The sequence below is a fragment of the Malaclemys terrapin genome, chromosome 6 (assembly GCF_027887155.1).
Source record: "Malaclemys terrapin pileata isolate rMalTer1 chromosome 6, rMalTer1.hap1, whole genome shotgun sequence".
Classification (NCBI taxonomy): Eukaryota; Metazoa; Chordata; order Testudines; family Emydidae; genus Malaclemys; species Malaclemys terrapin.
In genome coordinates this window covers 54,769,843-54,775,842 of record NC_071510.1, presented here as the reverse complement: position 1 = coordinate 54,775,842, position 6,000 = coordinate 54,769,843, and positions in this window count along the sequence as shown.

Below are 6,000 nucleotides of genomic sequence, written 5' to 3'. Positions count from 1 at the left end.
TCCGACCTCACATTTTTTCCCCGATTTTGTCGGCAGTGAGATTATTTATTTAAATAAGTTATGAAGGCATGGTCAGAATTTTACCAGAAGCAGCTGGCCAACAAAACGCTGCCTTGGGAGACTGATAGCAGATTTACGTGTAGAAATACTAATTTTATGGACTTGGGTCGAGTGGATCTTGAGGAGGATAAATTTGTGTTGTTTCAGGAACCTTCACAGTAATATCAAAGAGTGCTGATAAAAGGATAAATAGAGGATTTTGAGAGACGTGAAGGAAGATATACATATATATCGAAATATTCTGAGTATTTGGTGAGCAAGTTATTTCAAACTATGTGCATATATGATTTACAGGCTATTAAAGCCTATAATATTCATTATATTTCTTGAATATATATTCAGGCACTTTCTCAATGCCTGTCTAGAGATTACCAGTCTTTTTTCTGGTAAATTCTTTTTTTCTCTTTCGTGCATATAGCTTGTTGTTACTCTGTGTGTCTGAGGTGTTTACTCGAGATTAATTAGTGGTCCTGTGGGAGACATAGGATACACAAGCAAACGCGAAGAGAGATGTCCGCCTAGAAAAAGACTGGGATTTTCTGCTCACCGGGTTTGGAGCGCGAAAGATAATATTTTATTATAGGTAGTATGCAATGTAAAAATTCTTATATAGACTTATAAATCACATACCATATGCATAATATATTGTATTTTTATAGTATAGCAAAAGAAAAATCCCAACAATTCAATGTTTTGTAGCAAACATTAAATTGGAATAAACAGTTGTAAATATATTTTATATATAGTCTGGATAAACTTTGTATTTCCCTAACAAAATTAATCAATTATTTTTTTATGTATTCATATGAAAAGAAAGGTAATTTTCCTTATTCATAGTTTAAAAAAAGTTATATATCTTCTCTTATTTTCCTGTGAGAACATAGACAAAATAGCAGTAACTTTTCACAGAAATATCCTGGTAAAATAACACAGGTTTTTGGCATATATATATAAATTACATTTTATATTATAAATATTGAGATATATATAGCTATACAACAAAAATAATATATATATTTATTTGTTGTATAGATATATACATCTCAATATTTATAATATAAAATTAATTTTTTTACTTGTTTCAATAAAAAACTTTCTGCTACTAATTTTAGGTAATTTAGCATAACCTTCTATAAAAATAAAACAAATCAATGTACTAGAAAAATACAACATGTATATAATTTTCTGATGGTTGGCTTATTACCTGGGTGTAATTCATATTAATATAACTAATAGTTGAGCTTTAAACTTGTGGGTTATCTGCATCCTATATCCTCTATTGCCGCTTATATTCTCTATTGCCATTTTATCCTCTAAGAGTCTCATTAGGCATTCAGACAAGGAATTCCAGAATTTAGATGCCCCAACAGAGAAGAAAAATTTCCTGAGAACTCTTCTAATAAATTGTATTATTTACTGTCTTTTTTTAATTTTGTATTTTTTATATTGTATTGTTTACTTCTACTTTACTTACCACATGCAATTAGTTCAAAGAATTTGTCTAAAATTTATTTCTATCATGATATTGTTATAGAGAGGGCTGCTGAAAAATGATGATTATTATTTTATTTTTACAACTTCGCCTTTGTATATATGCAAATATAAAGCTTTCGTGTTGATATATTCAGTGTGCTTTCTGTGAAAATAAGAAATTAATTTTTTTATGGTATGCGTCCTCTTACACTTGACATAGCTTAGGGCCTCAGAATGTCATAATCCAGCCCTGTCTGCAGTTTTACAAGGTTGTCACCCCAGAAAAGACATATCTGAGGAAGAATAGGCAATACCTTCTACACCTTCCAGAGGAAGGGAGATAAGGGACACTAAGTTTGCTGTTTTGCCTGAGAAGGTCTCAGAAAGGCAACAACCACAACAGGTCATGATAACCAAGCCCCAGGACATTAAATCTCAAGACAACAGTGGCATTCAGAGGCATGCACAAGGGGGTAGGGGGGAAGCAGGAGCATGGGCTTCCCCAGTAATCATCGGGGGCACAGAACTCCTCCGGCCCTGAGGGGGGCACAGTGGGGGGCAGAGTGAGTTTCTCCTGACCCTGGGGCTGTGTCAGGGGAGGGGGAAGAGCGAGCTCTTCCGGCCCCTGGACCGCGGTAGGAGCTGACAGCTCCTCCAGCCCTGGGTCTTGGCAGGGGCACAGAACATTTCCCTCCAAAAGGGGTCACATCTAGATTCCTGCGCATACCCTGGTAGCATTGATATTTCAAGGGAGACAGCAAGTCCAAACTACAGTGTGAAGTGCCTTAGAGGGCACCTTGTTAGTGAGTTTAGTTAGTAGGCTGAGTATGAGTTTTTGGACTGGCAGACTTATATAAATGTTATTTAAGGGTATGTCTACACTGCAATTAAAAACTCTTGAGTAGCCCATGCTGGCTGAGTCGGGCTAAGGAGCTGTTTAGCTGCAGTGTAGATACATGGGCTCAGGCTAGATCCTGAACTATGAGACCATTCCCCACTCACGGGGTCCCAGAGCCTGGACTTCAGCCTATGCCTGAATATTTGCACCACAATTAAACAGCTCCTTAGCCTGAGCCCTGCTAACCTGAGTCAACTGGCACAGAGCTGGCACAGACCAGCCACAGGTGTTTAATTGCAGTGTGGAGCTACCCTAAGGCCATGTGTACACTAGCAAGGTTACAACAGCGCTGCTGTAAGATCACTCATGTAGCAGCTCTATGCTGGGGGCGGGAGAGAGTTCTCCTGCTGACATCATAAAACCACCTCCATGAGCAGCGGTAACTATGTCAAAGAGGTGCGGGGAGCGAAAAGGCGTGAGCAGTGGGCAGAGGAGGTGAAGAAGCACAAGTGACAGGCGGGGGAGGGACTGGGGAAGGGGCAAAGAGGTCTGAGGAGCAGGCGGAGAAGGAGATGAAGCACGAGTGGTGGGCATGGGGACTGGGGGAAGGGGCAAAGATAGGGTTACCATTCGTCCGGATTTACCCGGACATGTTCTCCTTTTTGTGCTAAAAATAGCGTCCGGGGGGAATTTGTAAATCACTCACAATGTCCGGGATTTCCCCCTGGCAGAGCAGAGCGAGCGGCTGGGAGGGCTGCAGGGAAGTCCCGGGCTGGACTCAGGAGCAGCTGTAGAGGAGCCGGATCCGCCCTGCATTCTGAGCCGGCAGCTCCCTTGCAGCCCAGTCCGGCAGCACTGTGCAGGGCCAGGGACCGGGTTTTGTTGTGCTGGGGAGCTCAGCCACGTGTCCGGCTCGGCTCGCACAGAGCCCAACACCCTGTTCTGAGCAGCAGGGTAAGGAGGTCAGGGGGCAGGGAGGTTCTGGAGGTGGCAGTCAAGAAACGGGGGGGGGGCTTTTTGGGGGGAGTGGAGAAAGTTTTGGGCAGTCAGGGTACAGGTAGGGGGTAGGGTCCTGGGGGGCAGTTGGGGGGGGTCTTAGGAGGGGGCAGTTAGGGGACAAGGAACAGGGAGTCTTAGGTAGGGGGTGGGGTTCTGGAGGGCAGTTAGGAGCAGGGGTCCCAGGAGGGGGCAGTCAGGGGACAAGGAGCAGGGGGGGAGTGTTTGGGAGTTCTGGGGGGGGCTGTCAGGTGGCAGGGGTGGGGAGATGGATCGGAGCAGTCAGGGGACAGGGAGCAGAGGGGTTTAGATGGGTTGGGAGTTCTGGGGGGGGGGCTGTCAGGGGGTGGGGAGTGGTTGGATGGGGCATGGGAGTCCCAGGGGTCTGTCTGGGGGTGGGGGTGTGGATAAGGGTTGGGGCAGTCAGGGGACAAGAGGCAGGGAGGCTTAGATAGGGAGTGGAGTCCTGGGGGGCAGTTAGGGGCAGGGGTCCCAGGAGGGGGTAGTCAGGGGACAAGGAACGGGGGGAGGGTTGGGGGTTCTGGGGGGGCGGGAAGTGGGAGGGGCAGGGGCGGGGCTAGGGCGGGGCTCCTCCCGTCCTCTTTTTTTCTTGCTGAAATATGGTAACCCTAGGCAAAGAGGCGCATGAGCAGTCGGTTTGGCCAGCTGGCAGGTGGGGGAAGGGAGTTGAGAGGGGCTGGGGGTGGAGCATGGGTGGGGTTTCTGGGGGAGGAGGCTGAGTGGGGGCAGGCCTAGGGGTGGGGCCACAGTCTGGGCGCACACAGCCTCCCCAGATGGAGGAGTCATGCACTGCTCATTGAAAATGTAGCATTGAGAACTGTTCAGTTTAGTGGTTTAGCTTCCCAAGCAGGAAGTCTGGGGGGGAGGTTTCAAACACCTTGGGCCCTGACTGAGCAGCCAGGCAGGCCAGCTTTCCTTTACGTGGGGCAATCAGAATAGGCTTTTGGAAAGAAAGAGCAGTATTCCATTCCAAGTAGGCCACCTTGGTGTCACAGGGTGATTAGCCCCTTTAGCATGAAGCAGGGTCCAGTGCACCTGTGACTGATTAGCTGCTTAAGTTGGACTTAAGGGAAGGCACCTCGACCACATTAGGGAGACTGGAAGAGTCTGAGAGCAGTCAGTCACAGGAGAGGGCAAAGAAAGGGGCTGGGCACAGCATGGCACGGCACAGAGCACCAGCGGAAAGGAGCAGAACAGAGCAGGTGAGAACTACCTGGGAGAGTCAGGGCAGTTGCAGAGAGTGGGAAGTTCTGCAGGCCTTCCCTGGGGCACAGCAAGGAATTGGTTGAGAGACTAGCGAGGGACTAGACTGCTCATTCCTGAACCAGAGCTGGGAGGCTGAAAGGCTATGTCTACACTGCACCTGGGGGTGAGTCTCTAAGCCCAGGTAGACAGACTTGTGCTAGTGGGGCTCAAACTAGTGCGCTAAAAATAGCGTAGATGTTGCAGCTTGGGCTGTACCTCAGGCTCTCAAGCCTGCCCAATCCCCTGGTCTGAGCTTGGATGGGTAGCCTGAGTTGCTGCCGGAACCATGATCTCCACATTGCTATTTTAGTGTGTTAGCTACAGCCAAGCTAGGCATGGGTCTGCCTACCTAGGCTGGGAGGCTAACTCCCAGCTGCAGTATAAACATATCTGACAGAGCTCAGTCACTGGACTGTGTTTTGGGCTGAAGGGTCATGATGCTGGTCACTTTCAAGTGAGTGGCCAGGAGAGTGGGGCCCTGGACCAAAGGCAGAAAGTCACTGGGAACTGAGTGCTGGTGGTTTCCATTCCCCTTTCAGGTGGATGAGCTGGAAGTGAGGTCCCCAGAGAGAACTGCTGTATCTCTAAAAAGCAACAGAGAGTCCTGTGGCACCTTTAAGACTAACAGATGTATTGGAGCATTAGCTTTCGTGGGTGAATACCCACTTCATCAGACGCATGGTGCCACAGGATTCTCTGTTGCTTTTTACAGATCCAGACTAACACGGCTACCCCCCTGATGCTGTATCTCTGTTTTACAGAGGAACTGGGGACACTTGCTTTACCTTGAGGGTTCTATGGACTTTTATGTGTACATGACTAAACCAGGCCCAGAGGTGGGACTTTGAATTGGACAATGAGAGAAACTGTATTATTTTCATGGCTGGACTGAGGGGAAACTGAAGCAGATGCATCTATCATACAGTGGTCTGATGCAGGAGATTACCCCAGGCCAGGTTGCCTTACTACATATTGTGGAGAACATGGGCACCTCGATCAGCCCCTGGCCAGAGGGGTGTAGTACAGCAGGAGTGTGCTCAAGAAGGGGCTGCCCTATCACTCATGGACACATCTCTCATAAGCATGTAGGGTCACTGACTCCTTAAATGAAATATTGAGTCTTAAAATGGAGGGCCTGTATGTTAATGTAATCACAGGACAGGGAGCTCTGTGTCTCTCCACAATGTGGGCTGGGCCTAACTCTCTAGTTTATCCTACTGAAGAAAATCCTGGTCATTTAAAGGAAAAACTCACTCAAAAAAAAAAAAGTCGCTTGATATGTTTAATTATAGTCTTACATGACAGGGTGTGTTTGAAAATGAGGCCTTTGTGGTGATCCATGTTTATTCTCAGTGGCTTCAACATCA